Source organism: Mesocricetus auratus, unplaced genomic scaffold (assembly GCF_017639785.1).
Source record: "Mesocricetus auratus isolate SY011 unplaced genomic scaffold, BCM_Maur_2.0 Super-Scaffold_6730, whole genome shotgun sequence".
NCBI classification, from domain to species: Eukaryota; Metazoa; Chordata; class Mammalia; order Rodentia; family Cricetidae; genus Mesocricetus; species Mesocricetus auratus.
This window is the reverse complement of record NW_024429184.1, coordinates 53,485,500-53,506,480: the sequence shown is the minus strand read 5'-3', so window position 1 is coordinate 53,506,480 and position 20,981 is coordinate 53,485,500. Positions and strand designations below refer to the sequence as shown.

The following is a 20,981-nucleotide window of genomic DNA, read 5'->3' as shown; positions in this document are numbered from 1 at the left end:
CAAACCTGGAGTGGATCATGAATAAAATGGCCAGGATCTCTACTCGTCACTTCTGTAAATCACTGGAACTGGTTTCCAGTCAGAGACAGGTAGGTCCCAGACTCCAGGATGAGCCATGGACAGTGTTCTGGGCACCCGCAGTGCCACACCCTGCAGTCTGGCCTGGCCTGCTATAAATGGCTAAAGAGAGGCTGCTTTGGAAGACTCTTCTCTTGTCCTTTACAGGTTCTTCTGTCCATGTATCTCCCAGGAGGCCAAATCCCAAATCACCATGAAATCTAATTCCAGATAAACATGTTCAGAATCCCATCCCCAGAAGAAAATGAAGGCAGAACCTGCCTCACGCATTCAGATGGAGACAGACAGGGAATTTACTGAGGCCAATGTGCTTGCGAGCCAGCTTTCCAACATGATTTGTGATTACCAGTGCGCTTTCCAGTCAGCAAACCTCTTCCATCCCTTACCATCATCACACCGCTCCGGGTTCAAGAACCACTTAAGAAATAAATGATTCATGGCAGCTGGGAGCAGCACAATTCTCTGTAATGCATAATGGTTGGTTTTGAAGTCTATGGGTGGTGAAGATTTGCCACCCCTTAGCCTGCTTCAGTCCTTTAGAGGGCAAAGGGCAAAAAAGAGACAAAGGCCATCAAATACCTTCCTTGCAAAATAAATATTTCCCATTTGCATCTACAATTCTAGTTTTGAAGAATACAACTAACCTCTTAGAAGAAAAAGCTTGCAAAAATGTACATTTTTGGTTACACCCCAAGATTGGCTGTACAGAGAGCTCCAGGTTTGAGAAACAGTCTATGTTCTTCTGCGTGACATGCTTACCTCTGGTGGTTTTCCGGATTGTATAGAAATGTTATTTCCATTTACACACACACACACACACACACACACACACACACACACACACACACACACACAAGGGTCTATTAATGGGCAAATTGTTTTACCAGACATGTACCAGCTGCACGGCCTTGGGTCAGATGTTTAATTGTACTGAGCCTGCTTCCTAGTCTATAATCTCAGAAAAATAAACTTCTCTCACATGGTTCTTGTGAGAGTGAATGGAATATTAAAGAAAGAGTACAGTCCTCAGATACAATTTTCCTTGAGATTGGCTCATGTATCCCTGATGAGATGAGCTACCTGGAGGCTTAATGAAGTCTGCATCCCATTCTATGCTATTAGACAAACAGACCAAGAAGTTGTTTCTCCTCAATCCCACCTGCCTTTCTTTTTTGAGATAGGAGCTCACATATCACAGGCTCGCCTCAAACTCATCATGTAGCCCCCTTAAACATCTGCTCCTCTTCCTTCTATCTCGAGGATGCTGTAATTATAGGCATGTGCCACCATACCCATTTTATGTGATGCTGGTACTTGAACTCAGGGACTCATGCATGGTAGACAAGCACTTGGCCACCAAAGCCACACCCCTAGCCCTGAAAGTCATTATTCCTAAGAAGCATTTTAACCAGTGAACTTAGCCTTCTTAGTCTCAACAGGCTGTGAGCATAGAAGAGGTGTCCAACAGCAGTATTTCCACACTGGGTTGGCATACTAAGCTTCCTATTTGGCTCTGATCCTGAGTTCCTATTTCTGGGTCTGATTCACCTTATATGAAGGGACGGTGGTGGTTTGAATTTGGGGTAGGGCCCCCATAGACTCATGTGCTTGAATGCTTAGCCCACAGTGAGTGGCACTATTGGAAGGTGTGACATTGTCTGAGTAGATGTGGCCCTGCTGGAGGAAGTGTGTCAGAGTGGAGGTGGGATTTAAGGCTTCATATGTTCAAGCAACGCCCAGTGTGACATTCTTCACTTCTGTTGCCCGAGATCCAGTCCCTAACACGTAACTGCATGCTACAGAAGCACACAAAATACCACCTTGCCTTACCTCCTCTGGTGACATCAGCATCGCACTGCCATTTTAAATTAAAAGTTGTAATCAATTCTTTGACTATTTCACATAATATATTTTGATTATATTCACCTCACTACCCCCAACTTCTCCCAGGCCCATCCTCTTCTCCTTTCAGCCCCAACTTCATGTCTTTTTTAAAATATTATCCACAGACTTCAATGTATGCTGTCTGCATACTCTTGGGTGTGGAACCATCCACTGGACTATGGTTGATCTACCAGGGACACACCCTTACAGAGAACTCAGAACCCAGATTCCTTTGCTTAGGCGGCAAGCCCTTTATCAACTGAGCCCTGTCCCCAGGCATAGCCATGGATATCCTTTTTCAACAAGTAAAACAAACGCCTCCATCTTCCCAGGCCCCAGTGCTGAAGTAGGTTAGCATGGCTACAATCCAGGCTCATCACAAAGAGGTGAAACCACAAACCACAGGCTGGCTGACCATAGCATAGCCACACCTGGCCTCTCTTCGCTCAACAGCTGACTTGGCTCTGCATCAAGCCTGACTGATGAGAAGCTAACATTGTGGCTAAATCACATAAAATGTGCATAATGAAATGTAATATCCCGGGATACCCTGGTGTTCTCACAAAACTTCATAAGGCCGAGCTGCAAAATACGGCTAAAATGGAGCCATTTCTGAAAACTGGATTTATTTTTTCTACCACGTGAATTTACTTGAAAACCTCATTTTAAATGGTTTGGGCTTTTTCTCTGTGCAACTAAATATAAATATGCATTCACTTTGCTACAGAAATGACTGTTTTCTAGATATTAACAGTATATGAATTGCATTACCTTTCTTTTTTTTTTTTTGAGGTTTGTATTACCTTCTAAAAGCTGAAACTTGCTTTGTAGAGCAGGCTAGCCTTGAACTCACAGAGACCCGCCTGACTCTGCCTCCCGAGTGCTGGGATTAAAGGCGTGCACCACAAGTCTAGTTCTTGTTTGTGTTTTTAAAACTGGGTCTTGCTCTGGAGCCCAAACCGACCTCAAACTCACAGTCTTCTCCTCAGCCCCCACCTCTGTGTGCTGGGCATCCAGGCGTGCACCGGCATGCCCAGTGTAAAAGCTGAATTCTAACAGACATTTGGCACAACTTCCAGACAGGCAAGTTTTCCAGAGTTGGTTCTTTTGTAGTTCCCCCAAATCACGCAGGCATTTACCTGACCTCAGCTTAGTAGTTTCCTCATGATTTTATTAGATGGATTCATAGGATAGAGAGTGTAGGAGAGGGGGTGCTATCAGTGACCCTGGGAACAAAGCAGAGGGAAGCTGAGAAGCAGGCACAAGGTCTACTCTTAAGTATGACACACGCTGCACTGAAGGCCGGCTTATTGCCTTGTCTGTGCTTCTCCACGTTAATGAGCTTATCCATATCTGTTCACAGTGTGTAAAGAGCACAGGAAATATGACCAGTGAAGAAAGATGACAAATTACAGTTTTTACTGGTAAAAAGTTGGGATATTCAGAGCTCTCTCTCCCTCTCTCTCTGTCTCTTTCTCTCTCTCTCTCTTTCTCTCTCTCTCTGTCTCTCTCTCTCTCCCTCTCTCTCCCTCTCTGTCTCTGTCTCGGTCTCTCTCTCTCTCTCTGCCTCTCTTTCTCTCTCTCTCTCTCTCCCTCTCTGTCTCTTTCTCTCTCTCTCTGTCTCTCTCTCTCTCTCTCTGCCTCTCTTTCTCTCTCTCTCTCTCTCCCTCTCTGTCTCTGTCTCTCTGTCTCGGTCTCTCTCTCTTTCTCTTGCTGTGATGAAATATGGAGAAAGACAAGTGAGATAAAAACCAGCAGTCTCATGGCTACGGGAGTGGAGACTCACTACGAGCAACAGGCCAAGTGCTCAACAGGCCAAGTGCTCTTCTTGGAACTGGAGGGCTGAGTTGTGGCAACAGTTCCCCAGGTCTGGAAGTTTCCTAACCACCACAATACAGTCCAGTTATGGTAGACTCTTACAGCATAGACACTTTCCTCCAGATATATGCTAAACACTGGTATCTTCAAGTCATCAGGTAACACTTTATGTCAACAACACCCTTCTTTCTTGCATCTTAGATTAATAGTCCTGAAATAGGGACAGGAGACAGTAAGTACTACCTATTCCTGAATACCCAGGGAAAATGAGAACTGGTTCCTGTGAATGATGGGTATTCACTGTACACAGAACATAGTGACTTCCAGATGTTACATTATAATTAGTCATGAACTCTAGAATCTGAAATTATACTTATTTCCTCAAAGTATAGCATGAACCACAGAAAATTTAAAGTTTACTTAAGTTCAATTTTAAATGTATTTAATGGCCATTCTTGCAAGAAGACTGTAAACTTCTGAGGTGCAAACTATGCCTTAGTGTTCTAAAAACCCATATGGTGCCCACTATGTAACCATATTGAATACAATAATCTCTTCCCCAGAACCATCTATCACAGTCTTACTGCATGAAAAATGTAAAGCAAAATTAGACAGGCAGTTTCCATCTTTCAGACAGCTTTCCAACTTCAGCACTATAGACATTTTGGACCATAACATTCTTCACCATGGGGTAGGGGATAAATGCTCAGTGGGTAAAAATGTTTGCTGTACAAGTCTAATGACTTGAATTCCACCCCCAGAATTCACAGTGGAGGGAGAGAACCAACTCCTGAAAGTTGTGCTTTAATCTCCACAAGCCAAGCAGGTTGTGATATGATTACACAGACACACACACACACACATTGCACACATACGCACATACTCTGCAACCCACTGCGCACACACATACACTCTGCACACCCACTGCACAAACACACACTGTGCACATACACACACACACACTCTACAAACAAACACACCCCACTTAAGGAGAAAAAATTGAAAGAAGTAAATAAAAAGATTATTCACTACAGAGCACTGTCTTGTGTATTGTAGAAAACAGCTTAAAGCATACAACTTGTAAATGGTGATTCTCTGAACACAGTGGAGTATTATGAGAAGAAAAGGTGAGAAATTCTCTTTATTCTCCATATAACTGTGGAGATGTAAAAGGATTATTTCAGTACAAGGCTGCCAGTTTTCAGGATGTGTGGAGCTGTAAAAATACATACAAAAGGTTCTAAATGCCAAATGCCCTATGGCTTTGAACATTTTGAAAGCAGCAGGCTCATGCCAACACTGGGCTGTTTATTAGGAATTGTATCTAAGAGAACAATTTTGAAAATGCCATTGAATATTTATTAAAAGGAAAGATCTATAATAATTCAGGTTTTGACATGCTACTACTAACTAATAACTAATGGCTGGAAAGGTTATATGAACTGTGGAGGAAGAAACCATTAAATTTAATAGTAAAGTAATATAAGAGTAAGGTTAATACACTGTGCATCAATTTTTTCAATGGCTGACTGCAATGTTTAGCAGCTCTGTTCCTACCATCCTAGAACACAGTCAAAATGTTGTTATTCATATTGAATTGTCTTAACAAGACTCTGTAAGTATTTTAGTTCCAATAATACTTTGTAGATAGTAAGGTTTTCACTTTGTTGGTGTGTGTGTGCGTGCGCATGTGTGTGTGCATGCAAGCATGTGTTTTTGTTGGTGGTGGTCTTTTGTTTTGTTTTTGTTTGTGACAGGGTCTTACTATATGGTCCTGGGTGTCCTAGAACTCACTATGTAGAACAGGCTGGCCTTGAACGTGCATTGATCCTCCATCATCTGCCTCCAGAGTGTTAGGATTGCAGGTGTGTGCCAACATACCCAGCTGACATTGAACATGATACAAAGCTAATGTTTACACTCAAGATATACATGATCAATATAGTAACATCAAAGAATAATATAAACACTATACAAATATGTACAGTTATTTGTAAGAATTCATGGTACTACTTAGCTTAAATACACTTTTATTCATCATTTAGGAAAACAAGTTATGCTTTTAGCCTTGATGCCAAGAACTTAGTTACTACATGGAACACCATCCTGGTTTTCAACTAATGCTGTATTTCCTGTTACTTTCTTAGACATAAAAAAAAGCTATTGTATGATAGTCTATGTGTTAATTCCTAACACTCCAATAGGCTTAAAATATTTGCATTCCCTCCTGTGAGACTTTTGGTAATCGCATATAGATTTAAGACTCTGAAATTGGAAGCATGGAATTCTTAAATCCACTAAGAGACAGACTATCCACATTATGCAAAAACACTGTACTCAAACTCAACTGTGCATATAATTATAGTATTCAAATTAGATCACTAATTTAGACTTGTCCTATTATGTCAAGTATAACGAATATAAAAATGTATGAGTGAAATCCAACAAGAATAAGGGGAAAAAAGGAAAGAAAAATGCAGCTACCCTTTTTTTTAGGGAATGAAAGTTCATAGTACATGATATAGTATGCTCACAGAAATATTAGTAAGGAGTCCAGCTTAACTGTTCATGCTGGTGAGTGAGTAGAAAACACAGTAGTGTCAAGTCACCTGGACAGAGACTCAACTTATGCTCTAGGTTACAGTATTTGCATTTGGATGAAATTGGAAACCATGAGGCATGAAATGAACAAATTAATCTTCATTTGAATTACCTAACATACTATTATAAAATACAATAAAATCATATTTAAAATACCATACTACTTTCTATTGTTATTTAAATTTTCACGTGCCTATATTATAATTTCTCACTGCAACGGATTAAAGCTAGTACACTACTGTGTGGAAAAGTAATTGCCAGAACTAAGATGGTTGGCTAATATTTTTATCAACATTTTAGAATTTATGAATGTCTCATTATTTAAAAACAAAATTGGCACCACCAACAAAACAGTGATCCAATGGCTGTCACAGAAACATCAGTCCCTTTAGATTCAACTTTTCCTACTAAAGCTAAAATGTAAAACTGGCACCATGAAGCTTGAAATTGAGATTTTGGGATAGCATTGGTAACAGCCTTTGCTACTTGCCAGAAATTGCTTTCATATGGAAATTGCTGTCTAGAAGACTCCTAGGGCACATTTTGTGCGTGTGAAATAAAAAATGCAACATCAAAAATTTTTAATGGTTAAAAGAGCACATGTCCATTTTATGACTCAAACATTACTGTATATATATGTAGCTATATATGATTTCATAACAAAATTAAGGAAAATTAAAATTTTAGACTGTTCAGAGCCAAAATACAAGCTGTGAAACTGGCATCTTTAGATTTATACCACATCATCATGTGGCACTTGGGTAAAAGAGACAATCCCAGTGTAAGACTTCAGCCTTAAACAGGGATGGCAATAGCTGCTTTAGCAGGTCAAAACAAGTTATAGTGGTTCATGTGACTGGAGCACTCAAGGAAACCAATATTTTAAAGTTAACTTGGCTGGGTTTTGTCTGATATACTTGTATACACAGAATGCATTCTTTATTTTTTTTGTTTTTGTTTTTTACGAGACAGGGTTTCTCTGTATTGTTTTGGAGGCTATCGGTTCAGCCCGGCCTCGAACTCACAGAGATCTGCCTGCCTCTGCCTCCCGAGTGCTGGGATTAAAGGCGTGCGCCACCACCGCCTGGCGAATGCATTCTTCTTACACACAGTAGGCACTGCAATTATTTTTTTAAACTTTTTTATTATATATTTAAATTAGAAGCAGGTTTGCTTCCCATGTCAGTCCCAACTCTCTCTCCCTCCCCTCCACGCCCACTACCCCCCAGCTCCCCAGGCCCCTACCCAATCCCCACTCCATTCCCCAGGGGAGGTAAGGCCCTCCATGAGGGATCTCTAGAGTCTGTTATTTTGTTCCGGGGAGGGCCTAGGCCCTCCCCCAAGTGTCCAGATTGAGAGACCATCCCTCATTGTGGGATGGGCACCCAAAGATCATTTGTGTTCAAGGGATAAATACTGATCTACTACCCAAAGCCCCATAAGCACTGCAATTATTAACAAATTTCCACTGTAGCACAAAGAGCAAACTTAGCTACAATATTTTCAGTTTAAAATAGTAGGACTCTGGGCTTCATAGATAGATGCTTTTTAAAAATCAGCACCAACAGTATTTATTCCTAGTATATGAATGGACTTTGGGAGCCCATTCCACCTAGAGGGATACTCTCATCCTAGACACATGGGGGAGGGCCTAGGCCTGCTCTAAATGACATGACAGACTTTGGAGATCCCCCATGGAAGGCCTCACCCTCCCTGAGGAGCGGATAGGGGATCAGTAGGGGGCAGGGAGAGGGAACTGGGATTGACATGTAAAACATGTTTCTAATTTAAATAAAAAAGCACCAGTAATAGATAAATAAAAAGTGGTTGTTTTTCTAGAAGTAAAGTCATATTCCGTCCCCAGGTTAATTAGATATATTTGCACAAATAACCCTTGGTTCATCAAACAGAGGGTTTAGCCAACAACGGTTCCTATTGTAGATGCTTTAAGCAGATTAACTTAAAAACAGATCTTAAGCATTCCATCCCATTCCCAAATTGTCCTTCAGTAACAAATGACAAAGAAATGGGGCAGAATCAATTGAACTTGGAATTAAAAGTCAGAACACCTCATTTTGGGTCTAACAAGCTTTTTCACTTAGCAGCTGGGTCAGCCCTCAGTCCTTTGAACTCTCTTAGGTTTATAGTTTCTATAATGTTGTATAGTGGTTTGAATGTAAACGCTCCTTCTGTAGGATCATACATTTAAATACTTGGTTTCCAGCTGGGGGCGGTATCTTGCTGGAGGCGGAACCTTGCTGGGGGAAGTGTATCAGTTGGGGAGGGCCTTGCAGTTTTATAGCTCAGCTCCCTTTCCTGTCCTCCTTCGGCTTCTTGATTGCAGATAGAATATGAGCAGCCACCTCCTGCCACCAATGTGTTTATCAAAACAGACTGCATCATTTCTTAAACTGCAAGGAAAAAAGATCTTCTTACGTTGGTTTTGTCAGACGTTTGGCCACAACATTAAGAAAAATAACTGCAGCCTGGCAAGTGGTAGCATGAGCCTTTAATCCTAGCACTTGGGAAGCAGAGGCAAGCAGAGCTCTTCAAGTTCAAGGCCACCCTGGTCTACAGTGCTAGTTTCAGGACAACCAGAGCTACACAAGGAAACCCTATCTCAAAAAAAACAAAAAACAAAAGAAAAAGAAGAAGAAAGAGAAAAGAAAAGAAAAAGGAAAAAGGAAAAAGAAACAAAGGAAAGGAAAGAAAAGAAAAAGAAAAAAGAAAAGTAACTGTGACAAGGAGGGAGTAAAAATTAAAGGACAAAGCATTTGAAGACTTATGTATGGAGCAATAAAAACATTTTCATGGTTAGTAAATACTATACATTGTCTACAACATAATGAGATCTATTTTCATAAAACAAGTGAAAGTCAATTTTATATACAGAGTGCTTCAAATAATCCAATGACCAGATAGATACATTGCTACACGATGAAAGGACTGTACAAAGACATCAGCTTTCCAATGACACCATGCCATGATAAAAGCCAAGATTTTTATAAGCTGTCACTCCCCGTCCTGTGCACCCCTTCATGGATGACAAAGGAGACAGACGTGCTTGCCTTGGAGAACTACACACTTCATGCAGTAAGAAAGTTTTTCTCCCATTCTTTTCACTCACCCAAGTGGGGAAATTAATGGAAGACCATGATGAAAAAAGGAAAACATGGCGACTGCACTCCATAAGTAGATTCGATCCAGGATCTAGCTCTGTCAGTGATTTTACTTCATTCCTGGACGGCATGCCCACCTGCCAGCCGGAGTCTCAACACTGGCTGACAGGAACTGAAAGCCATGAGAGAAGAGTCCCCATCTCCAGCACAGACACCAGTGAAGGAAGGGCACGAGGCCCTCTGTGGTATCTTCCTGTTTCGCTTCAACCCACTCTGCCTCTGGCTTCTGCTGCTTTTTTCATCAGAAATTTCTCTTTTACACTTCCCACTCCATCTTCTTTCCTTCTGCACACCACCTTAACCTCGTCTTTATTTCTTATCGCTCACATTCTCTCAAGCAGACAGCAACTTCAACAACCATTTCAAATAGTCAGTCATCTATACCATAATGAGGCCAATTTTTATACAAACAAACCAAAAAAACCCAACTGGTACCTCACACTACATAAACCCACAGTAGCATCTTCCCCCGTGAAATGTTCTAGCCTTTGCATCCACTGTCCTCACCAGTGGTACTCTATCTCTTCAATTATCTGAGCCGGGCCATCTGGTGATCCTCTTTAAAGTCACCGTCCCCTCCTTGCTTCTCGGCCTGCCCCCAGTGTCTGGGTCCTTACCAGTCTCATTTCAGACTTTAAATCCAGTTCCCTTTTCTGTCCCCTTGCTCATCTGTTTTGCTGATTATTCTAAAGGACTAACCCAGGTCAGGCCTGGTAGTAGTGGCTGTTCACCGCAGCTGCCTATGAGTTTGAGGCAGGATTACTCGGGCTGCACTGTGAATGCAGGCCACTTGGAGCAATTTGGTGAACCCTGTCTCAAAATAAAAAGTGCAAAGAACACTGGGGATGTGGCTCAGTGCCCTAGTAGCTGCCTAGCGTGCATGAGGCCCTGGATTCAACCCCCAGCACCCAAAGAACAGAAACTGACTTACTCAAATTCACCTGCAGGACCACGTATGGCCACCAAGCCCCTCTGCTTCACCTCTGCTCTCCAACTCCATAGCCACATCAGTTGTTCCCAACCATGGCTGAGCTCTGTTCTCCAGTCCACTGCTGTCTCAGTGGCATCATCAGACTCACTCCAACCCCCAAACCCTACTCCTTCAGTCACAGACCAGGTACTGCCTCCTGAAGGGAAGTCACACACTTACTCTTCTTTATACTCTTATACTTTCCATTAAGTTAGTTCTTTGACAGTTTCATGGAACAGGATATCCGTGTGCCTGACACTTCATCTCCTAAAAGATGTATCTGATAAATGTCCAAATGAGTATGCATCACTCTCACTAAAGTTGATGCAGGTGCAGCCAAGCTGCCGGTAACTGGTTAAGTGTGAATTACAGGCTCCCAGCTCTTTTCAGATGTGACATGTAAATAATAAGGCCGCTCTGGGTGCAGTTATCAAGTGCTGAGTGCAGCGAGTCGGGGAAACTGTGCATTGTCGTGTTAACAACGGGCCCTGTTTTAAACGGTAAGAAGTCACTTGGGAGCCAGAAGTGGTGGCTGGCTTGGGAGGCAGAGGCAGGCAGATCTCTGAGTTTGAAGCCAGCCTGATCTACAGAGGGAGTTTCAGGACAGCCAGGGCTATACATGGAAACCCTGCCTCCAAAAACAAACACAAAGCACACAAAAAAAGAAGTCCCTGTGTTCTGTGGCTTTATTGCCTTCGACGTAACAACATGTGTTGCTTCAGGACCACTTTCCCATGTTCAACACCACTGGGGTGATGAAGCAAGGGTCTCTGTTGGAGGTAAACAGCTACAGTGGGCGAAACAGCCTTAGCAATGATGGACGGAGTCATGAGTAGATGAAACCAGACGCATGAGGAGTCACTGAGCTACTCTTCATTCCCAGAGAATAAATTCACAGAGCTTATCCGCAGCCCTGTGGTGGCAATGCTGATGCACTCATACTTTTGGGACACAGAGGAGTCGGGTGAAGCTCATCACTTGCAGATAAAGGGCCTATATGCTGTGTTGGGCTGGGCCACCTGGAGGCCACAGTGTGGGTAGAATAAAGCTGCCAGCAACGTTAAAGTTCACAGGGGCCCAAGCACTCTGTATCCTAAGAAAGGCCACATGCAGTTCAAATTTTCCTGTCCCTTGGCAATCTATGTTTAGAAAAGAGAAAACAGTTTTTGAAAGAAGTTCTTAATCACTCGCTGGTTTGAAAATCATTTAGTCTTATAGTCTAGTGTTGGGAGAGAAAAGCCATCAATACTCCACTTGCATGTTCCAGCGATACTACTAACTTTTAAATTCCAAGTGAAACAATGTTGGTTGCAATGTGAAATCGAGGTAGGGGTGGGGGATGGGGCTGAGGTTATAGTGCACTGGCAGAGTGCTTGCCTAGCATGTGCTGGGTGTGACTTCTAGGCAGTCAGTCTGCCTCTGTCATATCATGGTGCGTGCCACCTCATGTGCCACCCCAGTGTCCCCATCCCATCCCATCCCATCCCATCCCGTGCCGTGCCAGCCCCTCGCCCCCAGAGGCATTTCTCCAGAAGGGTTTTGAGAATCTAACAGGATGGTGGTCTCTCTGGAATCGAGTTAGGAAGGCTACACCACAGACATGGGAGATTGGATGCTATATTCCTATTCTGAGAGAATGGATGCACTTGAACCCTATGTGTTAGATACGTGGATGCATTTCCTTTAAAGACCATAGTTGTGCCATGGATGACTGAAACCGTGTAACCCAGGCATGTTTATATTTAAACAAACAAAAAAAATCACTTGAGAAAAATCTTAGGCCTTTCCACTTCTCCTTTCTTTAAGGACAATGATGCAAACATTTGACCCCAAACACAGGTGAAGCAAGCTTGCCTTGTCACCGGAACTCCTCATGCTTCTTACGAAGTAACACATGGCTTTCGTTCTTTATTTTTCACAAAGTGAAATGTGGTTTCTGAGATCTAGCAAAGATTATGCTTAAGCTCTACTTCGACAAAGATACAGAAATAGACTTCTTTTTTAGCCAATCCCAGCTATGGGCAGGAAGGGTCTACAAAGTATAAGCAAATTTCTGCTATGTAACTTATCACAATGGTTGGGGGGTATTCTGGGAGGGATACTAAGAATAAGAACACTTCTGCTATGTAACTTATCACAATGGCTCAGATGGATATTCTGTAAGGAACACCAAAAAGTTCTGAACTCTACTTTTCTCACAAAACTCATTAATGTAATCTTGGGCCCGTGACCTTTCTAGGCCCATTTCTGCTTCTGCAAATGACTAAAAGACAGGAACTACCCAGAAGGTTATTAGTCTGGGGTTGAGGGAAATACTGTACATAATGTTGCCATTAGAGTCAACACGGAGGAAGTGCTCCCAGCTGGCTATCCACTCAGACTCTTATCAGAAAGGATGACCAGAAGGGACTAGGAAAGTGGTCAGATAAATTGTGCTCAAGGCTGTCTTCTCTCCAAGCCACCCCCGGCCTTGAACTCTGCAAAGACCTGGCCTTGAGGTGCTATCTCTGCCACATTGCATATGGACTACTGACCTGTGTAACCACAAATGTGCATAACTCCCAAGACACCAGATACAGTGCAATAGGTAAGATCAGTGTCAACTCCCAGCTCCTCAAATACAAAGTGAAAAGTCAAAGGAGTAGTGGAATTAGAGAAGAGGAAATGGTCTTCATTCACTTACACCCATATTAAAATTGTTCTGCGCACTTTATACACTGACCCTCTCCCATCCAAGTACTAACCAGGCCCAAGCTTGCTTAGCATCAGCAATTGAATGGGCGAATGAAGGGTGATAGGCTGTGTGCTCTACATGGGCCATCTACCAGCAGAAGAAAACTGAGCGTCTGGGGGAAATTTGCAGATTTAAAAGTGGCAACAGAAAATCCACTAAAATCACACAGACAGGAAATAAAACAACCATATGCAAATTATGTTCACAGACATAGCTCAAGCCATAGACCTGTTCCTTGGAGACATTTGACCAGAAAACTCAGAACAGGGAACAGTTGAAGGATAGCTACTGACTGAGGCAAAGGTTGGGTGCGTACCCTCTAAACAGGAGGGTTGAGACAGCAGCAGAGGGATCAGAGAGATGACTCAGTTGGTGGCAAGAGTTCTTTTTGGCACACTGCAGCTGTGGTATTGAGTCTCCAGGCTCACAGAAGCTGTCTATTGGAACTCACTCTTGGGAAGCTTGAGACAAAAGGGGCATGGGGAGGAGGGAAGGAGCCAGGGAGTGTTAAACATCTAGTTTGAAGTACCTTTCAGTGGTAGATATATTAACTAGGAGGGTCCATTAGACATCAAAATCACCTGGGGTAGTCCACTGACAAAGAGCATTCTATAGCAATTAGATTTTAGTGTCTAGAAGATACAGACCAAAAGCCAGGGCATAGACTGTAGGTGAATCTAAGAAAGCCACAGAAGTACCAAGGGCACTCAATCACTATAGACCTAGAACTCAGGGGGAAACCATGATGGCTCATATGGATTCCCCTCAACTTTTCCCCATGGCTTTGAATCTAAGATGCTGCGAAAGACAAATGATTTCCATTTCAGAACATTGAGTCCAGGCTAAGTACAAGGCCCCACTTCTGCCTGAGTGGAGTTCTCCCAATAATCAGACCACTGGCCTATGCTTGGAGACAATGTGGTCTGATTATTGCTGCTTGTGGTAACTTACTTACTCTCTGTGACCCAAAGCAACTACACAGGGAGGCAGGAGGCTGAATAGATTGCATCAACCTCCAATATAAAGCATCAAGTTACGCCAAGGTTTTTCCTTGATTCTTTTGAGTATATAGACAAGGAATAAAGAGATAACAGGTTCTAACTGACGGCAAAAATGCTGTTACCTCTCTCATTTTAGAACTAGAGGGGCTTGCAACCAGAGCCTGGTATTTAACAACAATGAGAATGATAACAGCTTCCCATCACAGAGAACTGTGCTATGAATTCTGGTTAGCAGTTTGCATGCTTTAAACTTTAAACATAAACTTCCCATGGAGAAAGAAGATAATAACCCATCTATTTTGTTTGCAAGTTGAGGCAGCTGGGTCAAAGACAGTTTCTAACAGGCACGTTTAAAATACTAGCCTTAATTTATATTATTTGATCTCAGCCTCAGTTTCCTCTTCTCTAACACCTAGACAAAGCCACCTCCTTCAAAGGCCTTTGAGGAGATACTGCTGGAGACAGTAAGTCCGATATTAGGGTATTAGCATGTGGCCATTATGTTTACATCCTTTCTCCTATTACACTTGTGAACTGCTTCTCTCGGCCTCCAGCAACAGCTGTTTAATGTCTACAGCTTATCCCAAGACAAATTTCCTCTCACAGCAATGAACATTTTTTCCCAAAGTCAGTCTTGTATATTCGACACCAGTTCAATACCTTCACATGCAGGATTCCACTTAATCCTCACACAACCCATTGAGGGAGGTGCTATGGCTACACCCACCAGTTTTACAGAAGGAGACACTGAGGCTTAGAACCGTGGTAACTTGCCCAGATTCAACGCTAGCAACAGAGCCAGCAGCCTGGCTCCTTGATGCAACAGGCCAGCCTGTTTGATGCCCACACTTGGCCATAATTTCTTCTAGAGGTCAGCATTCAATGCTCTTATAAACTCAATGTGTAGACTTGTTTTTTAACTTTAAAAACAATACCTTTCTTTTTTATTAGAATTCTTAAAATAAAAAAACTATGCTCAAATCAGGTGTCTATCACTAGCTAGTTCATATTGTTTTGTTCACTGAGACACCTTAATATATACTCACCTCTTTCGAAAGGTCATCTAAACAAATCTTACATTATTTCAAATCCAAATGCATGTATGTATTTTTCTCTGTGCAGATTTCTTTCTATCTGTAGATGCATACATATCACAGGGCAGCTGCAGTGTGCGCTATTTGGTTAATGTAAAGCCTCCTATGGTCAGTGCTCTAAATATTGTCTTTTTTTTTACAATATTCGCTGCCTATCAGCCACACAGCAGGGCTGTATGGTATTTCAAAGAATTCCTTTTACAATTTAATCAGCTCAAGTATTAACATCAATGGCATTAATCCATTGCTCTGCTTTAAAAGAATCTCTAGGGGGCAGCTGAGAAAGAAAGGTTAAAGATTTCTACCCTTCAAAGTAGGCCACTGCAGCTACCTATAAATCATGCTCTTTGTTTATTAAGATAATTAAGCCCATCAGTGCACTTAACTTTCAGACTCAACAATTGTCTGGCATGAACAGTCTCCACTCTTCCTAAAACAAAAGGGGATGTGTTCTATAGGGGGTCTTGTGCATGCTCTCTGTACAATGTATGGTATTTTAAAGCATGATTTATGTATCCAATTCCTTGAACTGCCTTGAAAAATACACCGAGTCCTTCCTCCCGTGTTCCCCATTAGGAGAAGACGCTCCAATTTAAAACTGCCCTGTTTCTGACTACAAGCCGCTATATCATGTCAACATTTTCATTAAATACGGTTCAAGCTGGACTTGAAACAAATGGAGTGGAGGCCCAGCTGCAGCCCCTGCAGATGCAAAGTTAACCAGGCAGGAGGCTTACATAAGAGATGCAGGGCAACTCAGCCACCATCTGAATCCTTTCTTTGAGACTTGCCCCCATTCTTAAAGCATATGCATAAAAGCGCACAGATCGTTCTTCTCATTTTCTCTGCCTCAGAGCACACAACACTCAGTTGACATAGAAGTTGTTTTTCCCTAAAGGACTAGGCTCCAATTATGGGAGACTGCCAACTTCTGCCTAGGGGGAGCGTGAAGTGGGATTCACAGAAAGCCTGCAGGCCTGAGCAGCAATGTCTCAGCTTCTCATCTCTGTGTCAGTCCTCAGAGGGGATGTCAGCAGACCTTCCTCGGATGGAGGTGGCGGATGCCCCTGACCCCACGCCGCGCAGAATCAAGGAGCTCAAAATGTGCAATTAGCGGCCAGCCAAATGCCCTCAGAGCACCTGTCTCTCCCAGCACATTTCCAACTGGCTCATTCAGCAGAGGCAGAAGCCAGCCCTGGACTCCAGCCTTAAGTCCTCGAGTGCCATGCCCCCCTCCTCTGCAGCCCAGTACTCCCTCCTCCAGCGGCAGCCTGCTAACAGGAGGTGCCACCTCGGCCTGGCACGACAGGAATAAAACGAACCTGTCCTTCCCACGCTGCCTGCAACTTCAGAAACTACAGTCAACTTACTGGCTCTCAGGAGGCAGGGGTCTTCTGGGGCTTCAGCGCGCTAAGAAGCGCTGCAACTCCGCCGCACGCATCCGGGCTGGCCCTCTGTGGCCGGTGGCAGCGGGCGCAGGATCCTCCCGGTCCCTGTAGCCTGAGCTCTACCGCGCCCGGGGCGGCGCACTCTCCCGGGCGCACCGGGTGGCCGCGGCGACCCGGACTGCGCCGAAGACCGGAGCAAGAGCCGTAGCGGCCACCAGTCCCTGAGAGCTGAGCTCTGAGCTCCAGGTGCGTGTCTCCCGCTCCGACGGAATGCGACGCCACGGAGTCCCCGGACGAGAGGCGCCGACGCGCTGCAGAGTCGCCCGATCCGCCCCGGAGGAGCAGTCACAGCGCCCGCGCGCCGGGCAGGAACCGCAGTCCGCACTGGCCGCCGAGCCGCGGAGAATGACAGCGCGGAGGAGCGGCGCGCGGCAGCCAGTGCGCATGTTCGCGACTGCTGCGGCACGTCACGGGGGCGGGACTAACGGGCGGGGTTGGGCGGAGCGAGCAGGGTGGGGCGGGGTCCCGGGCGCGAAGCTAATGTGGCCCGTTGCTGGGCCAGGTGCTGGAGGCTCGCAAATGGGGCTGATAACCTAAAGCTCTGTGTCTGGAGGTTTGTCTCCTGAGCCCATTGTCTCTTAAAAGGCGGTGCATCGGAACTGTCTTAGGGTCCCAGGACAGCCAGAAAAAATGCCAAGTTTAACTCAGGTGATTGCTTAACTCCCAAGAGCTGCAATTTGTGGGACACCTTCTTTCACCTTGACCGTACCTACAGTAAGAATTTGAAGAGCTTGTAAGAGCCCTTTGCCCCGACCGCACCCCAAAAGAAGCACAGGAGACTCGAGAGGTGGGGCCCAGGTTTGCAGGTTGTAAATAACATCGCTCAAAGCTCCTCAAAGCACCCAGTGATGCAGAACCTACTGGCTGTTTGGTAATACAGAGCTGCCCATGAAGACTCGGAGGGTCTGGAGGATGGAAGAATCCCCATTCCAGCAGGGTCCAAGAAGATACCAGTGCTGCAAGCCTGCCCTGTTCCGCATCCTTATCAAGTAAAGGGTGAACAACCCGGAGCAGCTTCTCAAGTGTTGGTCTGCTGGAGAATCAGAGAAGAGCTTTTAACTCAAGAGAACAAATTCCCAAGGCATATCCACAGTGGTTCTGGTTCAGACACTAGGTACAGCGGGTGGGGGTGGGAGCCCTGGAATAACGCCTGTAACGATCTGCAGGTAAATCGGACCGGTTTTTGTTGGCTTCGAATTTTAGGTTATTACACCCGCAACCTGAGATTGAAGATATACGTTGTAGTGACACATAGCCAGACCATATGTGGAACTCAAGATAACCAGTCCCTTTAATAGCCCAATTTTTCTGCATGCAATTCTTAAGAGTTTTTAAACAGGAAAAACGGCACTAGTGATATTGAACATACACACATTCACTTTATTGGATACATATGGTTCACTTTTAAAGGGAGCGTGAAGTTGTCTAGGTAAAAAGAGCTCATTACGAGGGAAAGGAAGCAGTGACCGAAAAGGGAATGTTAATGTGTTGCAGAGATATTTTTTGACTTGACCTTCAGCTTGGAAAGGTACTTTAGGGCTAACAATGCAGGATCCAGCTTGGCCTCCTGTCTCAGAGGATGACTAGAAGCTCACTGGTTCAAGAGCTTGCAAGGCTATGGATTTCACTACCAATCTGTATTAGTTACTTTTCTCACTGCTTTAACGAAATACTTGGCAACAGCAACTCAAGGGAGGGAGCCTTTATTTTGAATCACGGATTTGAGGCTCCAGCATCTAATGGTGCAGACCGCAGAGGTATGAAGCAGCTGGTCATACTGCATCTGCAATCGGGATGAATGCTGAGGGGCTTAGCTTTTTTATTCCAGTATCCCAATCCATGGTATGGCACTGCCCACAGGGCTTCCCTCCTCATGGAAAGCACCCTGGAAACACTTTTACAGACACACCCAGAGGTTTGTTTCTAAAGAGACTCTAAATTCTGGAAAGCTGACAAGATTAACAGTCACAATTGCCTCGTTGAATCCCACAATGATCTTCTATTTTCCACATTTCAAATACACATTCTGGAGGGCTCAGTTGGTGAAGTGCTTGCCGCGCACACACACACGAGGACCTAAGTTTGGATCCCTGGAACTCACTTAAAAGGCCAGATGTAGAAGCACACATCTGTAATTTTAGATCTGGGGCCAGGAAGATGGAATTGATCACTGGAACTTGGTGGCCAGGTAGTCTAGTCCAATCAGTGAAAGATCCTGAGGTGGAGAGCAACTTAGGAAGGCACCGAATATCAACCTCCAGACTCTACATGTGTGCTCATGCAAACACATGAACATACATATAATATGGATCACAGGCACAACTGATGAAGCAAAGCTACTGTATAAGCAAGAGGAAGGAAAAGTACACTCCGAACATTAGCTGATTGTTCCAGTGGAAGCATGCTTCACATGTCAGATGGGGCTGTGATAACTCTAAGGGAATGATTTGAATCTTATAATGGAAATGCTTTCTGCATCTACTCTTCACATGTCTTTAAAGACTGTCAAAACTTTGAGTTAGAAAGGCTTTCATTTCCTAAAGAGGAAGCTTGTCTTTTGTCTCCATCCAGTTTTGCAGCTTCATGAATTGGGGTTGAAAAATGTGGTTTCCAGAGAATTATAGTCCTATGGTTACAAAGCACAAGTTTTTCCAGGGACTTAGAAGGGCAACACTTGGGCTTTCCAGGGACAAGAGAAATCACCATCCTCATTTTACGTAGGATCGTGATTGAGAAGAAATCACTAATTCTGTAGGAGCAGTCTCTAGTCTCCGGCTCTTTCTTCTGCTCTTTTCACCAAATGACTTACTGGAGAAAAGTTTTCATTTCCAAATTTTTCATATCAGGATCTGTAACCATTCAATGAAAACTCAAATGTGTTTCAAAGACAATTCTTGTAGTTAATGTATATACTTCACTCCCAGTCTGAAATGTTTTAGAAGCAAGTGTAGTAATCTTTCTGGGCACTGTGAAGATGTATTGCTCTCATTGATTTAATAAAGAGCTAAATGGACAATAGCAAGACAGGAAGAGTTTAGGTGGGACTTGTGGACAAGAAGAGAGCACAGCGATGAAGAAGGGCTCAGTCCCCAGGAGACATGGGGAAAAGCCAACCAGAGGCAGACACACAAAATGGGACAGAGGTAATAAAGCCATGAGGGAGAAAGTAAATTAATAGAAATGGGTTAATTTAAGTTGTAAGTACTACTTATAAACAAGCCTAAGCTATTGGCCGAGCTTTTATAATTAATAAGTCTCTGTGTGGTTATTTGGGAGCTGGCTGGTGGGGTACAAAATTCTGCCTACAAAGTGTATGGTATTTATATATTCTACACAGTGGTCAGCCTGTCCCTATACTCTCTTTTGATTATAAAATTTTAAAAAATAAATGAGTTAATAAAAAGGAGAATTCCTTTGAAATGAGGGATCTGCTATACCATCGATTGTAAATTTGGTTGTTTTTAAAAATGTTTTATTTATCTTTATCCATTTGTGTGTGGGTGTACTGGGTGAGTTTATGTGCATCATGTGTGTTGAGATGCCTAAGAAGTTCAGAAGAAGGCTTTCGATCCCCTGGAACTGGCATCACAGGCAGTTGTCAGCTGCTAGATGTAGGTGCTGGGAACTGGGCTTGGGTCTTCTGTAGAAGCAGTATATACTGCTAACCTCGGAGTCATCTCCCCAGCCACTGGTCCAGTTTTTCCAGTGAGACAATTTTTTATTAAAACAGGAATTTGAAGAATGAATCATGTTGGGACTTAGAGGTAAAGAACCCTGCGTTTATTACCATTCTTGTTGCTGTGACAAAATAACAGACAAAAACAACTCAATGAAGGAAGAGTTATTAGGGATCATTGTTTGATTTGGGATCATTGTTTGAGTCTCTCTCAGTAGGGAAGGCACAAGACAGCTGAGCACGAGGCATTCACAGATAGAAAACAGGAGAGATGAGTGCTGGCATTCAGTTTCCCTCCTTTTCTTTCTTTTTCCATTTTATTTACTCTGGGACTCTAGCCTGTGGCATGGTATCACCCACACCCAGGGTAGTTACTATCTTGCTTGGCTAAAGCTCTGCAGATACCTGTCACGGACACACACAGAGATGTTTCTCTTGGGCGATTCTATACCCTGTAAATTGGCAAAGGTGTCAACCATCACAAACTCAGTTATTCAA

General features: G+C 43.6%; 1 protein-coding gene across 3 annotated transcripts in view; it reads right to left on the bottom strand.

The window, feature by feature from the left end:
* Window positions 1–17,168, bottom strand: part of Pag1 (phosphoprotein membrane anchor with glycosphingolipid microdomains 1) — a 137,481-nt gene extending 120,313 nt beyond the window's left edge. For all 3 annotated transcript variants that reach the window (XM_040741389.1, XM_021225275.2, XM_013110977.3), the window contains exon 1: window positions 16,730–17,168. The gene's annotated coding sequence lies outside the window, so the exon portion shown is untranslated. The remainder of the gene's footprint in view (window positions 1–16,729) is intronic.
* Window positions 17,169–20,981: the final 3,813 nt, after the last annotated feature.